Raw genomic sequence first — 25,831 nt, 5'->3', positions numbered from 1 at the left:
TCAAATATTAATATTATCCTTGATGTACACAATAATGTTCCCCTATTACCTAGTAATCCCACTTCTGGGCATTTACCCTAGTGACCACAAACAAGACCACACTAAAGCTACCTGCCCAATTATGTTTTATCACAGTAGTATTTATCCTAGTTAAGATATGGAATCAACCAAGATGGCCCTGAGTAGATGAATAGATCAAGAAAGTGAAACACACACACACACACACACACACACACACACACACACACAAACACACACACACACAACAGAGAGATATATGTACATGAAATACTATGCTTTCATCAGAAAGAAAGGTACCATCTCATTTTTAAGGAAATGGAAGATCTTGGAAAAATATCATATTAAGTGAAATAAACAAGACAAAGAAACAAAGGTCCCATGGTTTCCTTTATTTGCAATAATTAGTTTACACCAAGGATAATATCATGTATTTTAATTTGACATTTTGTTCTATATTGAGCATGCAACATTATTGGTATCTTGTTTGTTATTATTTCTGCAAACAGGCAGGTATATTTAAAGAATTATGTTCATCTTATCCATTACCGAAGGAAGCACAACACAAAGAGCAACCCCTACTCGGAAGAACAACTCCTACTTACTTAGCTTCATTCCTTTTTTTTATTGTGAAAATAATGTACAGAGGGGTTACAATTAAATGGGCAAGATAATGAGTACATTTCTTATCAAGCATTGTAGCCTCCTCCTTTGTTTCCCCTTCCCATCCCTTCCCATCGTCCCCCCGCCCCCCACCCAATCTTCCCTTCTTCCCCCCCCCACCAAAATTATAAAGTTCGTTTTCGACATAACGACTTGTACATTTCATTGTTGAAATGGGTCCACCTGTATCCCTATTTAAACGATTTGTTTTTCCCATTCTCCTCCACAAATGATACTGACATCAAATAGAGTGAAAACAGGGGTTGTACTGTGGGGGAGGGACATACAATGCAACAAATAAATAGTCTTATAAATATGTTAGAAACAATCGCATGAAAGAAAAAAAATTGAATACATATCTTAGGGTTCATTTCCCTAACATCACCTTATCTGAACTTTTCTGCTTGACAGACATATACTAGATATTGCAAATAAAGGAAACCATATAAGGCCAGTGTTGTCTCCTGTATCCTCATGTTGTACATTACAACTCTATACCAGTTCTTCCTGTATATCTACTATCTTCTACATTGTGACCTTAATGCCCCAGCAATTCCACGTTGCTTTACTTTTTAAAAATTTCTGTCTTAACGTTTGATGTTGGTTTGTGTGTGTGTGTGTCTGTGTGTGTGTGTGTGTGTGTGTGTCTGTGTGTGTGTGTGTGTGTGTGTGTGTGTGTGTTTATAAAGATCAGAAGACAATATTTTTCTTCATTTAGAATACATCTTTCAGGTCATTGTAAGTTGTGGCTAATGGGAGAAGTCTCTTGCTATTTTAAGGATGAAACAGAAAAAGATATTTGTGCATGTACCACAGTTGATTTATTAGTCTGTAGTTGAACACTGAACTTCGATTTATATCTTGGCTGTTGTTGTGAATGATGAGTACAATGAACTGCAGATATATTTGAGTTACTCATAGAGAAATAATCACATGATTGGTGGCGCAGATGATATTTCAAGTTTGGAGTTCTTTAGAAAGCTGCATATTACTTTCTACAAGGAGAATACTAACCTGCATTTTGTTGAAGAGTGCAGAAAATTTCCTTTTCTCCACACTCTCAGGATTATTACCTTTGTTAAAAGGTAATAAAGGGCAGGTTTTTTATTATCTTCAGTATTCCAGACTGGCCTTAGACTTAAATCCAACCTCCTAAATGCTTGGAATTAAAAGCCTTTACCACCACACCTGATTCCTTTAATTTTTTTGATAAAAGTTACAATAATTACGAAGTAGTATCATAGTAATTTTGAATTACATTTCTCTAATGACTTCTGCTCAAAAAGAATTAAATCAGCATAGAAGTGGTATTAAAGAACTTTGTAGACCCACTGGAAATTTTCAGGGCTTTAAGGAGAACATGTCTATTCAGAACTTTTCTCCACTTTTAATCAAGTTTCTTGTTAATCTCATCTTTAATCTTTCTATACAAAAATCAATAATTAATTCAAGGTCTTAGAAAGGAACAATATTAAGCAACTCTTAACATTTTCAATTTTAAATAACATGATATTGCTTAATCATTTTCTGCTTATGCTTGAGACTATATAACTCACTTTAGTCAGACCTTTTACAAGGCTGTATGCATTTTATTCATTTCACATTGATTGTTCTTTCCAAAGACTGAGTGTCTAATTTCCTTGTTTTCTTTCAGTCTCAAGTAGTTCAGATTTCAAATGAAGAATAAATGGACAGAAGCAAACAAAAAATAATATAGTTCCCCTCATCTGATGATGCCTTTACAAGAATGAGGAAAGAGTTCATCCAAGGACCTATGATAGGACATCAAAAAGAGAATCCGCTTTTCTAGGTCTTTCTTAACTTTGCAATGTAACTTAAATGATGTAAAACACAATATAATGCTCAGATACTTTTATATTTTATCAGTTTTGCACATTTTCATATGGACTTCACCTCAGTCTACAACATTCCTTCATTATTTTGTCCTGATATTTTTACACTATCAAGACATAAGATAACAAGTTTGATTTACAGCATGAGAAATAATCCACCTGGCTTCCTTGGAAGAAGAGCATGGTCAATAGATAACATTACTTCTGTTTGCTCACTATATGCAATGGTTTCTGTAATACTTATCACACTCTTTTTAGTATTTAAAAAAAATTGCTGGCTAAACTCAAAACTCATTCATGGAAGTTTATGTTAAGTATTTCACAAGTTTTATTTTCCTTAATTCTTTAAATAACATTTTCTAGCATGTTATTACCATTTTAGTGTTGAGAAAAATTGTAATTAAAGGCAGTAAGTGCATGGCCCAAACACACACTGTGAGGAAGGAAATGAGTCAAAGTTTCCAAAAGTCTTTCAGCAATACACAAAAGGTAGGTAAAATCTCTCCATTCTCTTACACTCTCTATTCAATGTTCATATTGTCCAAGAAATAATACCATAGCAATTATTGCCCATGGTGATTGTTTTCTGTTACATTTTTTCTTCAACACAGACTGTGTTGGTGACATTGGGTTATCATGCACAGAGCTGAGCTTATAAGAGAGACAAATATATTCTGTCCCATTTTTCCAGGTTCCGTTTAAAATGTACTAAACTTTTAAATATCATCACTTACTTTCTTAAGAATCCAAAAAACGAAAAAAATACACAAATAATCACTCCAAAATGCTTTAAAATAGGAGATGATAAAACAGGCCCCCGTGAAGTAAACTTTCTTCTACTTTTAAAATTATTCTGAAAGCCTTGTGCTGTTTGGTCACACCTGTAATCTTAACTACTCGGCATATTTACTCAGGAGCCAGAGACCTGTGGATAACGTGGAAGCCAATCAGGGCAAAATAAATTCATGAGTTTATTTTTCAAAAATTTCAATGAGTTAACAAAGGGCCAGCAATGGAAATGTAGCTCATATAGTAGCTCACCTATCTAGAGAGGAAAGGCCTAGCAAGACTTTGAAGCCCTTTTTTCAAACTGTGAGCACAACAACATACATGCAAGTACATGAGAACACGTGCATGTGCACATATACACATTTATTCAAAATACCTTCATATCAGTGTTTTGCATTGATTTCTTTTTTTTAATTTAATTTAATTTTTTTTAAATTTAATTTTATTTTATTTGTGAACATACCGTACAGAGGGGTTACAATTACATGGGCAGGATAATGCGTACATTTCTTACCAAGCATTGCAGCCTCCTCCTTTGGTTTACCCTTCACATCCCTTCCCAGCCTCCCCCCTCCCCCCCAATCCCAATCCTTCTCCTTCCCCCCCATTCCCCCCCCCCGCACCGACGTTGTAAAGCTTTTGAACATGACAACTTGTACTTCTCATTGTTGCAACAGCCATATTATATGAGTAAAATAAAGGAAATAAACTCTTTCATCTCAGAACATTTTCATATTTTTTATTTTAAAAATACTGTACAGAGAGGTCACATTTACGTGAGCAAGTAATGAGTACATTTCCTAACAAGCATTGTTACCTCCTCCTTTATTTTCCCTCTACCATCCCTTCCCTCCCACCTCTACAAGTACACTCCCCTCCCCCCTTCCCCTGCCTAAATTGTAAAGTTCAGTTTTCAACATAGTGTCTTGTGCATCTCATTGTTACAATGGGTCAACCTGAATCCCTATTTAAGCATTTTGGTTTTTCCTTCCCCTCCCCAAATTACAGGAGTGTATATGCAAGAGGTGGGCACACCAAATTCAAATACAGTGAAAACAGGGGTTATAGCATGGGGGAGGAACATATAAAGAAACAAAAAAATCACATAGCCTGTTAAAAGTACGTTAGAAAAATAGCAAGAAAGAAAAAACAAAACACTTGTGTTCCTATTTTGGGGGTTCATTTCCCTTAACAACATCTTATCTGGTCATACGTGCATAGTTTTGACCTTTTCTGCTTATCCCAGACATATATTAGTTATTAAAAATTAGGGAAACCCTGGGACCTATGTTTCTTTGGACTTGGCTTACTTCACTTAATAATTTTTTTAAGTCTTTCCATTTTCTAACAAATTGGGCGATGCCATTCTTTCTTATGGAGGCATAGAATTTCATTGGTATAAATAGCACATTTTCTTGATCTATTTATCTGATGAGGGGCATCGGGGTTGGTCCTATATCTTAGCTATCTTAAACAATGCTGCAATAAATATAATTGTGCTGGTAGTTTTAGTACCGTCTTGTTTGTGATATTTTGGGTAAATGCTCAAAAGTGGGATTGCTGTGTCATAGGGGATTTCTATGTGGAGTCTTTTGAGGAACCTCCATACTACTTTCCAAAGTGGTTGAACAAGTTTTTACTCCCACCAAGAGTGCAGTACAGTTCCCTTGTGGCCACATCCCCTCCAGCATCTGTTGTTGTAAAAGTATGGAATGGTACAGGAATTTGCCTGTCATCCTTGTGCAGGGGCCATTCAAATCTTCTCTGTATCGTTCCAATGTTAGAGTACGTGATGCTGAATGGAGCATAGAACATGTTTTATATATAAAGTGTAATTGATTTTCTTAAACTAGACAATTCAACAAAAAGTAAGTAAGGCCCTGGGTTCGATTCCTCAGCACCACATAAGCAAAAAGAAAAAAGCCGGAAGTGGCACTGTGGCTCAAGTGGTAGAGCGCTAGCCTTGAGCTGAAGAGCTGAGGGAGAGCACCCAGGCCCATAGTTCAGTCCCCACAACCGGACCCCCCAAAAAATAAAAAAAACATAAAATAAAATAAGGAAGCCCTATAGTTTTAACAGAAACTGAAGTTAACAAAGTCTTAACTCTTTATTCTGCTCCTTTACACAAAGACTTGGCAAATGATTAGATGTGCCAGAAATAGTAATCTTAGTGGGTAACTTTAAAGATTACTCATAACCTAAAAACCTCTTGTTGAATATCATAATCTTAGCCCATTTTCAATGTACAGCAATATGAGAAAATAGTAAAATCTAATAGGTAGTATCCTTTAAATACTGAAAAAACGGATAATTATTTTAGTTTTTATTTTAATCATTAATATTTTCTTATTGGTTTTCCTTTATGTAGCATTGTTTCCTTGTAATATAATACAACTTTTTAAAAGTCGTCATTAGCAGGTACTTTGAGAAGGTTACTGGGATGGCCAAACTATTTTTTATAGGGCATGTGAATTTACAAAGAGGAAAATTAAGAACAAAATATTTATTAAAAATGATTAAGTGGAGTCTGAATCAGGAGTGTTGATAAATATCCACACCTAAAATCTTAACCCTAGGCTGAAGCAGTGGTATTACAGAGTTGAGGCCACAAAAGTGAGAGACTGTGTTTTGTTTTGTTTTATATTTTGATTTTTCTGGTCATGGGGCTTGAACTCTGGGCTCTAGGTGCACTCCCTCAGCTCCAGGCTAGCAGTACCACGTGAGCCACAACACACTTCCATCTTTTTCTGCTTATGTCATGCTGAGGAATCAAACCCAGGGCCTCATGCATTCAAGGCAGGCACTCTACCAATGAGCCACCTTTCCAGCACCTGAGAGACTGTGTTTTAAAAAATCACCTAAACAATATTTGCTTTCTTATTTGGGTTATATAATGAAATATATTAATATCTTTTTATGTCTTTTTGAATTGTCATACTTCTAAATTTATACTAACTTCAGCCACTTTATCCTTCTCAAAGTGATGAAATATTTCTGAGAGTTTGCTTTTGTGAAGATTGTTTTTACATTTATAATTTCTTCTGAATCATTTTCATTTTTATCAAAATAACTTTATATTTCATATTGATGGGTTATCATACATCAAATACCTCCAAATGTACATGTAGAGTCTAAAGATAGCAGTATGAATATTCTCATACAGTTTTTGTTTATCTGTTATGTACTTTCAGTATTGTGATATTTCTCTTTCTCTTTCACTCTTTTATTTCCTCTCTTTCTTTCATGCTCAATGTCTGGTACTTAGAATTTCTGCTGGTCTACTATGATCCTTCAGAATCCACTGGTATTGTGGAAACATGATAGCGACCATCAGTTACCCTTGCATTCTTTAAGAGTTATAACAGTGACGTGATGTTATTCTTTCCTATTCTAAATGGCAAAACAACAGATCTAGGAATTCCTTGTCACTTTTACTTCTGTTACAAATTTTATCTCATAGGAATCATCGAGACGATAGGATAATTTTATCCTCTGACCTAAAAGTTCTTTTTCTTTTACAAACAAACTTTTTCTTTTATTATCAGTGAATACATATAATGAAAACAATGCTAACCTTTTCATATTTGGATTCTAATTTGTTTAATTCTGATGTAATTTTAATGATTTCTTTCCATTTACTGTATTGGCGTTTGTCTTGCTCCTCTTTTTCAAGGTGGTTCAGATGTCTCATTACATTGTTGGTTGCAGATCTCTCCAATTTGTTGATGTAGGAACTCAGAGCTATAAACTTGCCTCTGAGTACTGCCTTTGCTGTGTCCCAGAGGAGCTTGTAATCTGTGTGTTCATTTTTGTTGAATATCATGAACATTTTAATTGCTTTCTCAAATCTTCCATGACCCACTGGTGATTCAACAATTTGTTGTTCAGCCTCCATGTGTTACAGGAAGTTCTTTGGTGGATTTTGGTGTGGAGTTCTAATTTTATTCCCTGTGTTCTAAAAGAATGCAAGGTATTACTTCAATATTTCTGAATTTAGACAAGTTTGATTTGTTACCTAAAATATGGTCTATTTTGGAAAATGTTCCATGTGCTGCTGAGAAAAACAAGTATTCTGATGCTGCTGGTTGAAATACTCAGTAGATGTCTTTTAAAACTAGCTGATCTATGCAGTTGTTTAGAAGTGCAATTTCTCTATTGAGTTTTTGAAGAGTTGATCTATCTAGTGGTGATAGTAGTGTGTTAAATCCCCCAAAACTTAATGTCTTTGTATCTATGTTATCTTTGAGACAAAGTAGTGTTTCTTGCATAAATTTGGGTTCTCCGTTGTTTAGCGAATAGATATTCAGAATTGTAATATCCTCCTGAAGGAGAGATTCCTTAATTAGTGCATCATAAACTTTTTTTTATCTCTTGTGACTAATTTTAATTTGAAGTCAATTTTTTCAGATATTAGGATTGTAACTCCCGCCTGTTTATGGGGGCCATTTGCTTGGTAGATTTTCTGTTTGTTTTTTTTTTGTTTTGTTTTATTATGAAAATATACAGAAGGTTTACAATTACATGGTCAAGATAGTGAGTAAATTTCTTATCAAGCATTGTTGCCTCATCCTTTGTTTCCCCATAACATCCCTTCCCATTTCCATACCCCCACCCCTACTGGCGTCTACCGCCCCATCCCCACCTGTCCACCCCCCACCCCACCAAAGTTGTAAAGGACATTTATAAATATAACGTCTTGTTCATCTTATAGTTGTAATGGGTCCACCTGTAAGATTATTTAAACAGTTTGTTTTTTTCCGTTTCCCTCCACAAAAATATATCAACACCAAATACTCTGGGGGAGATACATACAAAGCAACAAAGAAATCATCTTGTAAACATCTTAGAAACAATGACAGGAAATTCAAAAATTTGAATCCTTAACATGTGGTTCATTTCACCTAACATCAAATTATCTGACAGTTTCTGTTTGTCTCACACATATACTAGTTATTGCAAATAAAGGAAACCATGGGACCTATATTTCTTTGGGCCTGGATTACTTCAATTAATATAATTTTTCAAAGTCATTCCATTTCCTAACAAATGGGTCAATGCCATTCTTTCTGATGGAGGCATAGAATTCCATTGTGTATGTATACCACATTTTCTTGATCCATTCATCTAATGAGGAGCAACGGGGTTGGTTCTATATGTTAGCTATGGTTGGAGTTCCGGAAAGATGGCAGAGGAGAAGCTGGAATCTGAACAAGCTCTTGCATAGAAAACAGTTTCAGAGTTCCAGTGAACAGTCATAAGCCAGAGAATCACACCAAGTGTGCCATCACAGGACAGAGAGTTAGTCAAGAGAGGGGAAGCCAAGCAGACACATCTGAGCGCCTGCCAGCAGCTGCCGCTGCGGCGGCAGGGTCAAGGCGGCGACCACCGCCGCGGGGCATACCTGAGACACAGTCCGGAATGAAGGAGCCAGACGCAGCAGCGGACGAACGGATTCTACTCAACACCAGCAAGAACCGACAAGGAGCGGACAACTTCATCCTGCACTTTGCAGACCAGAGACGACCCGGGATCCAAGACTCAGCGTGAGTAGAAGCCCGACTTCCTCACTCCTTTTCAGGGAGCAGAGGAGGGAAGGCCACCCCTCCCCCCCCAGCACCGGTGATCTCCATCTTGGATACCGACAAAGCTCAGAGGAGCGGCTAGCTCCAGCTCAGGCCTTGGAATAAAATGAGTCATTTAGCAGGTCGCAAGAACTTAACAGCGAAGTGACCTCACAGACTCAGTTCCATCCAGGGAAAAGTCACCCAGCTCAGGCGCCAGCGATTGGAGTGGCTCTCCTCACCGGGTAACCAGAGCCAGAGGCTGCCCCTCCCTCTAGCAGCCACCACAATCAATTGAAAAACAGAAACCCTGAGAATGGCTCCAGGCTGGGTGCTGTGAGTTTTTTTTTCACAAAATAGCCCCAGGGAAAAGCTACTGTTTGTTGAAAGGCCTCAACTCTACCCAGAACCTAGCCTCATCACTGCATCCCCCTCTTTTGTGATTCTCAAAGCAGATCACCCTCCCAGTAAACTAACCTGGGAGGGGGATCTCAAAATCTTGGGTAAAGCAGAGCATTTTTCTGCCTGTTCCAACAAACTAACTTAAGAAACCAATCAAGCCACAGGACCTCAAGCTGACCAGAGACTCCAACCAGACTCTGGTTACAGACAAAAGGGAGATACAGGACTCTTCCCACCCCTCCCAAAAAAAAAAAATCAAAGAACTTTTTTTCTTCTTCTTCTTCTTCTTTTCTTTTTTTCTTTTTTTTGTTTTGTTTTTTTTTCGTGTTTTGTTACCTTATATATATAAAAATTTTTTTCCTTTTCTAAAACTTTTATTAATCTTTAATTTTTGCCTCTTCTGAAAAAATAATTGTTTTCCAGTAACTTTTTTTTTCTCCTCTTATAATTTTTATTTTAGGAATACGTGAATGTGTGTTTTCCTTTCTTTTCTTGTCTTCTTTCTCTTTTTATTTCATTTTTAAATATCTTTTCGTTTTTTTGTCTAGCTCTAATGAACTTCTGATCTTTTCTTCTCACTTTCCTATCCTTTCCACCTTTTCCTCTTTTGTTCTTCTTTATGTGACTTAACTCTTGTCCTGCACATCCTCAGATAAACCCGTAGTTAACTAGTAGACTCTATCCCCCATTGTGTACACACTTAATCCACAAACTTATTACTCAATTCAAAACCTCTGAGACTTAAATTCATTAATAGCAGTACTACCTCTTTATACCTATATAATATTTTAAGCATTTTTTAAAGTTTTTCACATCTCCTCTATGTCCCTCCCTTTCTTTCAACATATTCACATTCCTCTCTAAATAGATGGTCTTTTAATCTCTATAATAACATTAATTTTTACGTTTCTATTTTTTTTCTGGTCTCTTTTCATTCCCCTTTTCCTTTCTTCTTTCTCTCTCTCTCTCTACTTGCATCATACCCAACCTATTTCCTGCATTGTGATTAGGACATAGTTAAATCTCCCTGTGCCTCCCCACACAAATCTATTCCTATTTTTTACCCACATCTCTCCCTAACACTAATAATTTCTGGTTTTCCAAATTCTTCTCTGCGGTTGGAAGTCCTTTAACATATAGTTGTTTGATGTTGAATAGATGTATCTGTTGAAATAGATTGTATCTGTAGACTATTGACTGTACAAATGCAAACTTTGGTTGATGGTTGCCTTAAGATAGTGTTCTAGCACAAAACTGATGGTATCTTCATCTCAAATGGGCAGAGTAAGCCGGAAAAACACAAGAAAAATGGCAAATTCGGGTATCTCAATTCCCAATCTTGATAATCAGGGGATAGAACAGATAATGAATAGTCCAGAGGAGAGTTCCCAAATAGCTCTACAAACACTGCTGGCAAACATGATAAATGAGAAGTTTGACAACGTACAAAGGACTCTGTATGAGCGTGATAGGGAGAGAGAGGAGGCATCCCAGAAGTTTATACAGGAATATCATAAGCGTGAGGATGTTTCTCAAAAACTGATACAGGATTTGCGTGAACAACTTGAGAATACTCAAAGAGAAAGGGAGGAATGGCGTGAGCAGGCTGAGAACACTCAAAGAGATCTGCAGGAATCCCATGAACGGGAGGAAGCTAATCAAAGAGTAATACAGGAATTGAGAGACCAAGTAGAGAACACACAAAGATCAGTAAAGGCATTCATGGAATCCATTAACAAAGAGCTGAAGGAAGTCAGGGAGACCACAAAGGGAATGCTGAATGGAACCCAACAGAAAGAATGGGAGCCCAAAGAAACCATAACCAATCAACTAAGTGATTTGAGGACAAACACTGAACACCAAATTAAGGAAGTAAAGAAATTCATACAAGACCTAAACAGAGCTTCAACGAAGAACTTGAAGCCATCAAAGCTGACCAATTAGAAGGAAAAGAGATAAAAAACAAAGTAGAGAGTCTTGACAGCAGGTTAGACCATGCAGAAGATCGAATCTCAGGGATTGAAGACAGCCTAGATATTATAGAGAAAGAACATACAACCATCCAAGACAAGTCCAAGAAATATGATAAATCTATCCAACACCTGGAAGACACCATCAGAAGGCCTAATCTAAGGATAATGGGTGTAGAGGAGCACCTAGAAACAGAAGTTAATGGTCTAGGAAATTTGTTTAACAGGATCCTACCAGAGAACTTCCCAAACATGCAAAAAGATAGGCCTGTCCAGATACAAGAAGCCTTTAGAACCCCAAATAGACCAGTCCAGAATAGGACATCCCACCGCCACATTATAATCCACACAGGATCAACTCAGAACAAGGAAAAGATCCTTAAAGCTGTCAAGGAGAAAACACTATTCACCTATAAAGGGAAACCAATTAGAATCACCTCAGATTTCTCAGCAGAGACAATCAAAGCAAGAAGAGCCTGGAATGATGTATGCCATGCCCTAAAAACAAACAACTATCAACCAAGAATACTGTACCCAGCTAAACTCTCCTTCATAACTGAAGGCCAAATAAAAACCTTCCATAGCAAAGAAAAATTGAAACAATACATCTCTACCAAACCAGCCCTACAAAAGATTCTTAAAGATGTCCTACACATAGAAAACCAACAAGACTGCAATAAAGGCCAAGAAACTGCACCCAAACTGAGAATCCAAGAACCATAGGAAGAACCCAGTTTTCGCAGCCCCCAAGAAAGTAGATAACATGGCAGGAACTCCCAAATACCTCTCAGTCCTATCTCTTAATGTTAACAGACTGAACTCTCCAATAGAGCGACATAGACTGTCTAGTTGGAATGAAAAACAAGACCCTTCTATCTGCTGCCTGCAGGAGTCACATCTTGTCCGTAAAAACAAACACATTTTCAATGTTAAAGGCTGGAACAAATTTACCAAGCAAACGGCCCCCATAAACAGGCGGGAGTTGCAATCCTAATATCAGATAAAATAGACTTCAAATTAAAATTCGTGAAAAGAGATAAAGAAGGTCGCTACATACTAATTAAAGGATCTCTCCTTCAGGAGGATATTACAATTCTAAATATCAATTCACCAAACAATGGAGCACCCAAATTTATCAAAGAAACACTACTTTCCCTCAAATCTCGTATAGATCCAGGACCAGATGGTTTTACAGCGGAATTCTACAAGGCCTTCAAAGCAGAGCTCACACCAATACTCCTCCAACTCTTCAATGAAATTGAAAGAGAAAGTTCACTACCGAACACATTCTATGAGCCATCATAACCCTCATCCCAAAACCAGGCAGGGACTCATCAAAGAAAGAGAACTATAGACCCATTTCTTTGATGAACATTGATGCAAAACTTCTCAACAAATTTTGGCCAACCGACTTCAACAATTCATCCAAAAAATCATACACCATGATCAAACAAGATTCATTTCAGGGATGCAAACCTGGTTTAATACACACAAATCAATTAATATTATCTATCACATCAACAGGAGCAAGAATAAGAACCACATGGTTATCTCAATAGATTCAGAAAAAGCATTCGACAAGATCCAACACCCCTTTATGATGAAGGTTTTGGAAAAATTAGGAATCCATGGAACATTCCTCAATACAATAAAGGCTGTATATGACAAACCTACAGCCAGCATCATACTTAATGGTGAAAAACTAAAGACATTTCCTCTTAACTCAGGAACAAGACAAGGATGTCCACTCTCTCCACTTCTCTTCAGTCTAGTATTAGAATGCCTAGCTACAGCAATAAGACAAGATGCAGACATAAAGGGGATCCAAATAGGGAAAGAAGAAATAAAACTCTCCCTCTTTGTAGACGACATGATCTTCTATTTAAGAATCCCATAGACTCCACTCCCAAATTACTCAAGCTGATTCAAAACTTTGGCACAGTAGCAGGGTATAAAATTAACCACCAAAAATCAATGGCCTTTCTGTATGCCAATAATGAGAACAGTGTGGCTGAAATTAGGAAAGCAACTCCATTCGTAATAGCCCCACAAAAAATAAAATACCTAGGAATTAACTTAACCAAAGTAGTGAAGGACCTCTATGATGAAAACATTAAAATCTTGAAAAAGGAAATCAACACAGAACTTAAAAAATGGCAAAACCTCCCATGCTCCTGGATTAGAAAGATTAACATCGTGAAAATGACTGTACTTCCCAAGGCTATCTACAAATTCAATCTGATACCTATCAAAATTCCAACCTCATTCTTCAAGGAAATAGAAGAGGCAATCCAAAAATTCATATGGAACAATAAAAGACCCCAAATAGCAAAAATGCTCCTCAACCGAAAGAACACTGCTGGAGGAATATCAATACCAAATTTCAAACTCTACTATAAAGCCATAGTAATCAAAACAGCTTGGTATTGGCATAAGAACAGACGTCAGGACCAATGGAATAGAATTGAAAACCCAGAAATGAACCTACAGACCTATGGCCATCTAATCTTCGATAATGGAGCTAAAACAATAGAATGGAACAAAGACAACCTCTTCAGTAAATGGTGCTGGCAAAATTGGTTAACTACATGTAGAAAACTAAAGCTAGATCCTTATATATCACCCTGCACCAGAATCAACACCAAATGGATGAAAGACCTCCAAGTCAAAGCAGACACTCTAAAAACATTACAGGATGGAATAGGAGAAACCCTAGGTATCCTTGTCTCAGGGCGAAATTTTCTGAATAGAGACCCAGAAACACAACAAATCAAAGAAAGGTTGGACAAATGGGATTGCATAAAGTTGCAGAGCTTCTGCATGGCAAAGGACATAGCTAGCAAGATCAATAGAAAGCCCACGGATTGGGAGAAGATCTTTACTACCCATACAACGGACAAGGGTCTCATATCTAAAATATACTTGGAACTCAAAAAATCACATCTGCCAACAACTAATCCTCAAAGAAACAACTGCCCAATAAACAAGTGGGCGAAAGACTTAAGGAGAAACTTCTCTGAAGAAGAAAGAAGGATGGCCAATAGGCACATGAAGAAATACTCAACCTCCCTAGCCATAAAAGAAATGCAAATCAAAACAACATTGAGATACCACCTCACTCCAGTTAGAATGGCAAAAATCAAGAACTCTAACAACAACAGATGCTGGAGGGGATGTGGACAGAAGGGAACCTTACTTCATTGTCGGCGGGAATGTAAACTTGTTCAACCACTTTGGAAAGCAGTATGGAGGTTCCTCAAAAGACTCCACATAGAATTCCCCTATGAGCCAGCAATTCCACTTTTGGGCATTTACCCAAATGTTTACAAACAAGACCACACTAAAGCTACCAGCACAACTATGTTTATTGCAGCATTATTTACCATAGCTAAGATCTGGAACCAACCCAGATGCCCCTCAGTAGATGACTGGATCAAGAAAATGTGGTATATATACACAATGGAATTCTATGCCTCCATCAGAAAGAATGACATTGCCCCATTTGTTAGGAAATGGAAAGGCTTGGAAAAAATTATATTAAGTGAAGTAAGCCAGGCCCAAAGAAACGTAGATCCCATGGTTTCCCTTATTTGCAGTATCTAGTATATGTATGAGTGAAGCGGAAATGGTCAGATAATGTGATGTTAGGAAAATGAACCCTTAGATATGTATTTTAATGTTTTCTTCTTTCATGCATGTGTTTCTAATGCATTTATAAGATTATTTCTTTGTTGCTTTGTATGTCCCTCCCCCACAGTATAACCCCTGCTTTCACTATATTTGATGTCAGTATAACTTGTGGAGGAGATGGGGAAAAACAAGTCATTTAAGGATACAGGTGGACCTGTTGCAACAATGGGAAGTACAAGTTGTCATGTCGAAAACGAGCTTTACAATGTTGGTGCGGGGGGAGGGGGGAAGTATTGTGACTGGGGTGGGGAGGCTGGGAAGAGATGTGAAGGAAAAACAAAGGAGGAGGCTGCAATGCTTGGTAAGAAATGTATGCATTATCCTGCCCATGTAATTGTAACCCCTCTGTACAGTATGTTCACAAATAAAATAAAATAAATTAAAAAAAAAGAAAAAATCAAAATAAATGGAGACATATAATTTTTGTGGATTGGAGGATACAATTGAGCCAAATATAAATTGTCTCCTCCCCTATTTGTTGGTCATTCATGGGTTTTGAAATCTGGTCCTGGGCACTGACCCAATGCTTTTCAGCTCAAATGAGTGCTTTACCCATTGAGAAACTGTGGCAATGCTGGTTTTCTTGTTGTTAATTGGACATAAGAGTCTTAAGGACATTCGCAATCCAGCTGGTTTTGAACCACAATCCTCAGATCACAGCCTCCTCTGCAGCTAGAATTACAATCATGAGCCAACATCGTCCAGGTTCACAGTTTTATTTATGTTTATGACAACTTCTGAAAACACCTGACAAGCACTCTGACTCATTCACAAAGGAAAATAAACTGGAATATATTTCTCTGTCCAATATTAAAGCTGTTAGTATAAAATTGTTATATTTGTAGAGAAAAAATGTACAGCTCAATGGGTCTGTACAGCACCAGATTAGCTCCACATAAATATTATCAAGGAATATTTAATAAGAGGTAAAACCAAACATTTGTAAAATGACATTCTTTTTAATAAGTGGTGAGAGGTTAGACAATATTGGGGAGAATTAAAAAGTAAACATTGACTTAAACATAACTATTTATTCAAATATTAACGTCAAGCAGGATTAAAACATGGCATATAAAACAAAACTAGTGATGCAAATGTAAAACAAAGAAAGATGTCTTGACAATTTTGGAGATGAAACTTTCTTAAATTTGGAATTAAAATTATAGGCAAGGAAAACAATATAGTAGAACTTAATGAAAGTGTAAAATAATTTGGTCTGTGAAAGCTCATATACAAGTAGTGAATAGAAGTTGGAAGCAGGTGGCTCATGTGTCTCATCCTAGCTACTTGCTAGCCTGTGATTTAAGTTTTGCTATATGAAGCCAGCCCCCCACAAAATAAAGTCCTTGAGAATATTATTTCTGATTAATCAGCAAAAAGCCAGAAGTGAGGTGTGACTGAAATGTTAAATTTTTATCAAATTGCCAGAAATTTGAGGGACCCTGAGTTCAAGCCCCAGGACCATACATACATGTAGAAAGGTAATAGTAGTAATAATGATAGTGATGATGATGATGATTGTGATGATTATAATGATGATGAGGTGTACCCATAGTCAAGGATAAATTATGTATAAATCTTATACCTGAAGAATGCCTCAAATCTAGATTCTACATAAAACTCTCAAAACCTAATGTTAAAAAGAACATCAATTAGAAACCAGCAAAGTATATCTTGTGAAAAATAAGCACAAGAAAATCATCATCAGTCGCCAAATAAATGCACATTAAAACCAAAATGACATCATAAAACATGTATAAGAATTACTTCACATAATACAATAATGACCATACTAAATGTTATCAAAAAACAGAGAAAATGGATGCTGGCAGAAATGTCAAATGGGAAATCCACTTCTGAAAACATTTGACAAGTTCTTAGCATATGAAATAAGCAAATACCCACTGTATAGCACAGGAATTGATCTTTCCAGGCTTTGCCTCATAGAAATAAAATATAACATTCACCCAAACGCCAAAACACAGAGGATTATAGCAGCATTATTTCCTCTAGTCAAAGAAAAGCAAATCAATTCAGGCTTTCTTCAAGTGAATGGGAAACGAATTGTGCTATATTCTCTAATAACAGAACTAAAAGGCAACTCGAGTTAATGCAATAAAAAATTAAGGCATACAATAACTGGGAATAATCTACCATAGATTTGATGGCAATCATGTTTATTTATTGCATGATCTAAATGTTGGAGAAAAAAATATGTTGGTTGCCAGGATAAAAGAGGTTTCAGATGGAAAAAAGACAAGTGGTGGATTTAATTATAAAAGGCAAACATGAGACAATTATTTTTGGTAAAGAAACGTATCTGTAAATACTGGATATTAATATAGATTTGATAAAATTATATTGGACTTAATATGTGCACAAAATAATTAAATTAACTGGTCTGCATAAGATACTTGAGACATACTAATGTCCTATTTGTGATGTCATAATAGAAATATTTAAATAAATTGGAAAAAGTATTCAAGGGATTTATCTATGTTCTTATAAGATCATAAAGATCCATACTAACCTCTATAGAATTTAATATCTAGAAAACAGAAGTCAATATTGAATGTTTACATTGAAAATAATGTGGGTCCAAGCTTGAGATGAAATATACCTTGCTAATTAGAAGGCGGAGATTTAGGAGACTGATATGCTGGCCAGTACTGAAAAACACAAATTCGTGAGGAACTACAAAAACAAAGAAAGCTAGATATAATGAAATTTCCTGCTATCTCACGTTTGTGGAAGCCATAGGTAAGTGGTAATTACTCAAGGGTGGCTTGGCCTGAAAAATAATCTAAAGTGGTTAGAGCCTTAGCAACAAAAATAAGTCTGTAGCATGCTTCCCTTTTATAATTAAACCCACTACTTCTATTTGTCCCAACTTGTTAAAACAGGAGTGGTTATAAACAAAAGCACTGGTCTGAAGCCTCAATATAAGGACCTCAGTCTATGTGGGCCAAACAGTCTCTAACATGAGGTTTTATTTAAATTACCAAGCATTATTTTAGATTTTGCATAGTGGGATGGTGCATAGTCACAAGCAAGGTCTGCTAAGTCAGGTAATCCAATCTACTCTTTCACAGGTTACCCAATAGCCAGGTTTCAATAAAAATGACTACAATGAGATTGTACAAATGAGACTGCCACTTTTCCCTTTCATGAATCAAAATTCTGTCAAATGATTTCTGTCTTCCAGATGTTTACATATTTCTCATGATCTTTTCTACTATTTTGTCTTCATTATTGATGTTCATATTACTTTTTGTTGTTGTCTTGTGTGTATATGCCATTTTTAAGGCTGGAACTCAATGTTTTATGGTCTTCCTTGAATTTTTTGCTCATAGCTTTTTGTTTGCTCTATTTTTTTGCTCTAATTTTTTGCTCTATTCCTTGAGCCACATTCTCACCTTCTGCTTCTTGCTGGATAATTGGAGATAAGTTTTCTCACATTTTTGTCTGTTTGGACTGACATTGAACTAAAGTATTCAGGTCTTAGACTCCTGAGTTTCTAGGATTCTACACATGAATGGCTAACGCCAATCTTTGCTTTACTGTTATTTTAATTATGTGATAGAGGAAAGTGGAAGTATATTTGTGGTAAGGGTGCAATTTTCAAATACAAGTTTGAATCAACTTGATATAATGTAATTGCTATCAATTTTAACAGTTAAATCAATGAATATTACACATTTCCAAAGAAATATAATTGAAAACAAAACGCAGAATGGTTTACTTAAAACAAGAAACAGAACCATGAATTTCTTTCACTTTACAATTAATGTTTTATGTAACTTTAATTAGGAGACTTCCATGACTAAATGTTAATATATTAATTTTATACTACAAGAAGAAAAGTGATCATAGTTAAGAATAGATATTTCATCACAATGAGGAGATAAGTTTTTGAGCATTCTCACTAAAAAGAAATGTTACATGCAGAAATTAACGGATATAGTTGCTCATGCTTGTAACCCTAGCTACTAAGGAGGTTGAGAATGAGAATCATGGCTCAAGGCCAGCCTACGCAGGAAAGTCTGTGAGTATATTAACTCCAATGAGACAAAAGAAAACTGGAGTGGCTCAAGAGGTAGAGCAGTAATCTTGAGCTGAAGAACTGAGGGACAGTGTCCAGGTCCAGATTTCAAGCCTCCAAACTGACAATTAAAAATAAACCATTAAAAATAAACAGTACTTTGAAATAAATCTTAAAATATATATTCTAAAAATTTTTAAATCCTCACTAGATATACTAGTTTATATAAATAAATAGAAGTGTTTTCTGGTTTTAGTTGTTATTGAATGAATTGTGTAAATCACACATTCCTTATTCAAATCATATTTGTAGGTATATACACTTAAATGCCATAAGTATAACTAACAAATATGTGATAGGCAGTGCTGTTTTAGGAATCTCCCTTGGCATTCTAACATTAACACTTCTCCCCTGAAATCGATATGCCCTCCAATCTTGTCAGAAGTTTCAACTCATTGGAGCAGAAAAGTATAAGCCATAATCATTGTTTGGAAAAACTGTAACATTTTACACGTATTTCACTTAGTTTAAGAACCAAAACATTTAAGTCATCTGAAATATGCCAGTAATAACGAAATGTCTTCTGAGCTTTTTAGTCTCTTAAGAGATGAAAATCTTTAAATATACATCTAATTTTTTCTGCCTAACATCCTATATCTTAAGAAGATCTTTGGCATAAAGGATAAATACAGATTCTCTTGTGAAATGAAAGAAAGAGATGAGAAAATACATACTTACAGTGATTGTGTAAATAAACTAAGAAATTCGTTCAACCTTCTGAGGGCTCTTAGCTCATTGGACTAGAACAATGCTGGAATCTAAGGTTATATTAAAATTTTAGACTTGAGCCTATCTTTAAGACTGCTTAATACTATTGATTTTTCAGTCAGTATTCTTTTTGTTGTTGGTCATGGTGGTTGTGGGGGTTGTGGGCCTTGAACTCTGGGCCTGGGTGCTGTCCCTCAGCTCTTCAACTCAAGGCTAGAGTTCTACCACTTGAGCCATAGGGCCACTTCAGGTTTTCTGGTGGTTTATTGGAGATAAGAGTCTCATGGACTTTTCATGCACAGGCTGGCTTTGAAACATGATACTCAGATCTCAGCCTCCTGAGTAGCTAGGATTACAGGGGTGAGCCACCGGCAACTCAATTGGCTTCTCTGTACAACATCAACCATAAAATAAAATGAAGTAAAATCAATAAAGGACGTGTTTGGCAAATAAAGTAAAATGATAACTTACAGACAAATGAAAATAATAATATACATATATGTCTATATACATGTATATACACATCTGTATATCCTTATATAGGTATTAGTATATATACACATATAAGTATGAATATATGCATATGTACATATAGTGTGTATACATATAAATTTATTTAAAGAGACTTGAATCAGAAATATATTAATAGCATATTAATGCCAATGAAAAACTTTAACCATCCTGAATAAGTTATAAAAAATCCAAATACATATCTCTATAGTAATATAATAACAACCAAGTAACATATGGAAAGATCATAACATACATAGAAATTGCATACATATAGAGATTAGTGGAAATAGAAACAATAAGATAGCCCTGCACAACCATTATGTAGAAATTGGAAACCTTATACATTGGTGTTTGACATTTAAAATGATATAGTCAGTTTGTTGAACATACTGGCAATCTCTAAGATATTATATATAGAGTTGCCTCTGTGATCCAGCATTTTGAATCATAATGTTATATACAAAATAGATTTCAACATATGTCCAATGAGACACATGTTCAAGAATATACAGAGCAAAACCTTTTACATTAACATGTAATAAAGAATTTAAATGCCCATTGAGGATGTTATTCTATTATACATATGCTCTATCCATGAGAAAAGTTTACATGGACTTACTGTAAAAACAGTAATATTACATGGGGAAAATGGATAAAATAGACTACATTTTCTAATTATATGAGCTTTTTAAAATTGGGACATCTGTAGAGGAAGAATATGAAATAATAGTTGCTCAAGAGAGGTATGTTGGAATGTTGACAGGAAGTGACTAATAATAAATATGGGAATATTTTGAGAGGGTAGTAGGGATAAAATGTTCTAGAACTGAAGGTAATATTCTCACTCCAACTCTTTAACATTCTAAGAATCATTTTACTTTATCGAAAAATTACAAATTGCATTTGCATTAACTTTAGGAAAATTTTTAGAATAGTAGTGGGTGAATCTAAGTGATAATATAAAATTTAAAATCACAGAATTCTATAATGCATAACTTTAGTATGTTGATGATTAAGACTATCAAGAAAATATGATCCGTGGTATATTCTCTGAGTGACTATACATGCTATTGTGAGTCAGTGAATATTCTACAAAATTATGTAAATTGAGGGATGAGATAGGATTGTGAAGGATTAGGGATAATGATTATCAAGAGGCATTGTATAGGGCTGGGAATGTGGCTTAGTGGTAGACTGCTTGCCTTGCATGTGTGAAGCCCTGGGTTTGATTCCTCAATACTACATAAACAAAAAATCTGGAATTGGCACTATGACACAAGTCATAGAAGACTAGCATGAGGAAAAGAAACTCAAGGACATTGCCAAGGCCCTGATTTCAAGCCCCAGGACGAGTAAAAAAAAAAAGGTGCATTGTATTAAATCGGCACTAGTGGCTCACACCTGTAATCCTATATAATCAAGAGGCTGAGGATTGAGGTTTGAAGCCAGTCCAGGCAAGAAAGTCTGTGAGATTCATATTTCCAATTAAATCTCAGAAAAATCTGAAAGTGCTGCTGTGCCTCAAGTGATAGAATTCTAGCATTCATCCAAAGGCACTCAGGAACAGCATTCAGACCCAGAGTTCAAACCTCAGGAGAGAAAAAAGAAAAAAAAAAGAACCTCACTAAACACTATTCATTAGCTGCTTTGTCAAACAGCAACTCCCATACAACTACTTAAAGTTAATTAAAAATATGATAAAATGTAAGTCATTTTGTCAACCAGACATAAATAGAATACATGGGACGAAGTAAATTTTAATACATGCAGTTTAGGTTGTAATTTGTTCTACAGTCTTCTTACATCATTTATGAAATTGACAATGCAGTCAATTATAGGTCAATTTCCTTAAGGAACAGATTTTATTCTGCTGTCTTCTCATAGGAAAACATAGAGGTGATTTTTTTGCCTCTTACTGAAGTATATCTGATATTTTAAACTAGATTTGTCTTAATATAATATTAATTTAATCAATCATTTCATTAGGGCGATATTGGTCAGATTTTTTCCAGTAAATCTTATCCCTTATAATAAATGTGAGCATGCTGTGTCAGTCTCCTATTAATATGACAAAATACTTTATAAAATTAACTTAAAAGGGAGAGAGATTAATCTTGTCTTCGGATTTTACACATTTCAGTTTATATTTCTTATCCTCATTGCTTTGGGTTGGTGGTGGCACAGTACCCCATGTCAGGAACATGTGATGGAGTATGTGTATTCATGGAAGCCAAGAAGTAAAGAAAAGTAGGAATAAGAGTGGGGAAAGAGAGAAACACGAGGAGGGGAAGAGGGAGAGGGAGAAGGAAAAGCAAAAGGAGAAGGAGACAGAGAAGTAAAAGAAGGAAGAAGAGGAAAGGACTTTGATCTTAACATTCTCTTTGATCATAAGTTCTCAATGACCAAATCTCTACAACTATGCCCACGTGAGAGGGTTCACCTTTTTATAGCAACATAGTGAAAGCTAATTATTAATCCCAACACTTTATGATTTCAGTTTTAATTTCTAGAGTTATGGGTAGATATTTCTATAAATTGTGATAACTTCTGTTCCTAATTATTTACTTGAATTAATCAGAGAAGCTTTTTGAAATCGAGGAGGTTGGATTATACCATTACTGAAGAGATGAATGAAATATTTTGAGTGCAAATACATTTTATTTAACAGATAAGAAAGCTTCAAAAGATTTCATTTTTTGACCTTCAAAAATGACTATTTCATCTAACTCATAAAAACTTGAATTTTTCATAATTTTATGACATTTCCATTCAAGTTTTTGTCATCTATTGTGAGGTTCTTTCTTTCTAGTGGAAGAAAAAATAAATACTATCATGATCATGTATTTTTTAATTATTCTATAGAGTAGGTATAATATGAATTTCCTACCATTCAAAAACAAGTTATATTCAATTCTAGGAATAGTTGCATGAGCCATGGAATATCTTGCTTTATATCATATTGAGATTGATTCAATTTCTAAAAATCACAGTTGACATAGTACATGAAATTCAGTTTTTCCCTGAAATGTCTTAGTAATCAAACTTCAGAAATACATGACTAGTAACTAAAATATTTATATACACAAAAAACGTATGAATCTATATATTATGTCAAAAACGCTTAGGTTTAAAAGAAGAAAAAATCATGTGACTACAGTAGATAATATTTAATTTACTGAAAAATTGCTTCATTCACCCTGACAGAGCCTATTGCTTTTAGCTTAAGTGAGAAATTTGATTAAGGATCCCTTTGTCACTTTGAATAATAGAGTATTTCGATTTGTGCAAAGATTCTGACATTTAAACCTTTGAGTATATTTTTTTATAAAAATGAAAACTATTTTTCACAGTGCATGTTCAGCTTTAATAACTAAATAAATATCTAAATGTTAATTTGTTAAATTGAGCCTCTAAAATTAAAATGATAAGAAATATATTTTATTCTTAGGTATATCTGTGCTTAATATGGGTTTCTCTAGCTTGTAATCCTCGCTACTCAGGGACTTGGGGTTCAAAGCCAGCCTTGGCAACAAAGAAATCATCTTATAAATATGTTAGAAACAATTGCAAGAAAGAAAAAAAAAACATGTAAATACTTATCGTGAGGTTCATTTCACCTAACATCAACTTATCTGACCTATTCTGCTTGTCACAGACGTTTCCCTCCCCCACGGTATAACCCCTGCTTGCATTGTATTTGATGTTGGTATGATTTGTGGAGAGCAAGGGAAAAATCATATGGTTTAAATAAGGATACAGGTGGACCCATTGCAACAATGAGATTTACAAGTCATTATGTAGAAAAACGAACTTTACAACTTTGACAGGGGGTGGATGGGGCAGGAAGGGGGGAGATGAGAAAGGTTGAGAAGTAGAAAAAAAGGATGAGACAACAATGCTTGATAAGAAATATACTCATTACCATGCCCATGTAATTGTAACCCCTATTTTCACAATAAAAAAAATTTAAAAAGTTTTAAAAAGCCAGCCTTGGAAAGAAAGTTCATGAGTCGCATCTCAATTAATCACACACACATCAACACACACACACACACACACACACACACACACACACACACATACATACACACACACACACACACACATACACACACAAAGCCAGAAGTGGAGTTGTTGCTCAAACGTTAAACCAATATCCTTGAGAATTCAAATCACAAAAACAACACACACACAATATTATGCCTAAATTCTTATTTTACTTTGAGGAAATAAACAATATCATGGAAAGTGATATTTGTTACATATCCTGCAACTTTTGTGAAGTTGTTTTTAGTATAATTTCTCTTAAGATATAACATAGGTTATTAAAATTAATATTATTCTAGACTATTCATAATTACTCATAACACCTTGAAGTAAAACAGTTGGTGTTTTTTCTATAGCAGTAAGATATGTTCTGAGTAAAAGAAGAAAGGAAGAATGGAAGAAAAAGAAAGATTGAAAGAATGAAAGAAAGAAAGAAAGAAAGGAAGGAAGGAAGGAAGGAAGGAAGGAAGCAAGGAAGCAAGGAAGGAAGGAAGAAAGGAAGGAAGGAAGGAAGAAAGGAAAGAAGAAAGGAAGGAAGGAAGGAAGGAAGAAAGAAAGGAAGAAAGGACAGAAAGAAAGAAAGAGAGAAACGAAGAGAGAGAAAGAGAGAGAAAGAAAGAAAAAGAGAGAGAGGGGTAAGGAAGGAGGCAATGAGGGAGGAGGGAAAGAAGGAAGGAAGGAAAAAAGGAAGGAATGAAGGAACGAAGGAACAAAGGAAGGGGCGGAGGAAGGAAGGGACAAAAACGATTCAATTTATAAAATCAGGTATTTAGCCCAACATAAACTTCATGTAATTAACACTTTAGTCAATGCAATTTTGCAATTTTCATTTGCATGTTCCCCATGCATGAATGAAACCAACAAATGAAGGATCAGAAATAACCAGGTGTATCTGTTTGCATCTATAGTAAATATGTATGCAAATTTTTTCTCAGTTTCTACACATAATCAAATAATTATTTGTAAACAATTCACACTTAGTTATAAGTATTTTAAAAATTGAGGTATCCAAAGGATGCCAATATATTATATAACGCGAATACTAGTATGTACAATTCTATTAATATTACAGTCGTCATATTTTATTAATTGTAACAATTTTATTTTGTATTTTATGAGAGATATTAGCATACTCTGATTTTGGTGTCTGTGAGAGTTCTAATAGCAGACCTTAATTAAAATCAAAGGAGATCTGTATTTGTTGGCTAAACGAATATTTTTGAAAGCAATTAACACACCAGAGATTGTTCAAATACATCAGAAGGGCTTTAGGCTGTACCACGTTTACATGTTTACCTATGATGTGATTCAAGAGCCACTAAACAATCATACTTCACTTTGCCATCACTATAATTATCCCCATTGTAAGAATAATCATTCACATAATTCACATGATATAAGCTTGTCCTTAAGTTATTATTTTCTATGAAATAATATCCAAATGATATACCACACTGAGTTAAAGAAAAAGTTGCAAAGCGTATTGGATGATGTAACTCCTTCCAGGTAAACATG

General features: G+C 35.3%; 1 non-coding gene across 1 annotated transcript; it reads right to left on the bottom strand.

The window, feature by feature from the left end:
- Positions 1 to 5,024: 5,024 nt before the first annotated feature.
- Positions 5,025 to 5,131, bottom strand: LOC122114067. The gene has a single exon (XR_006148522.1). It is a non-coding gene; the product is annotated as a U6 spliceosomal RNA (small nuclear RNA).
- Positions 5,132 to 25,831: the final 20,700 nt, after the last annotated feature.

Source organism: Dipodomys spectabilis, unplaced genomic scaffold (genome assembly GCF_019054845.1).
Source record: "Dipodomys spectabilis isolate Male_0828 unplaced genomic scaffold, ASM1905484v1 ptg000105l, whole genome shotgun sequence".
In the NCBI taxonomy this organism is placed as follows: domain Eukaryota; kingdom Metazoa; phylum Chordata; class Mammalia; order Rodentia; family Heteromyidae; genus Dipodomys; species Dipodomys spectabilis.
Note: the sequence above shows the minus strand (reverse complement) of the source record. Positions and strands in the feature narration are given on the sequence as shown.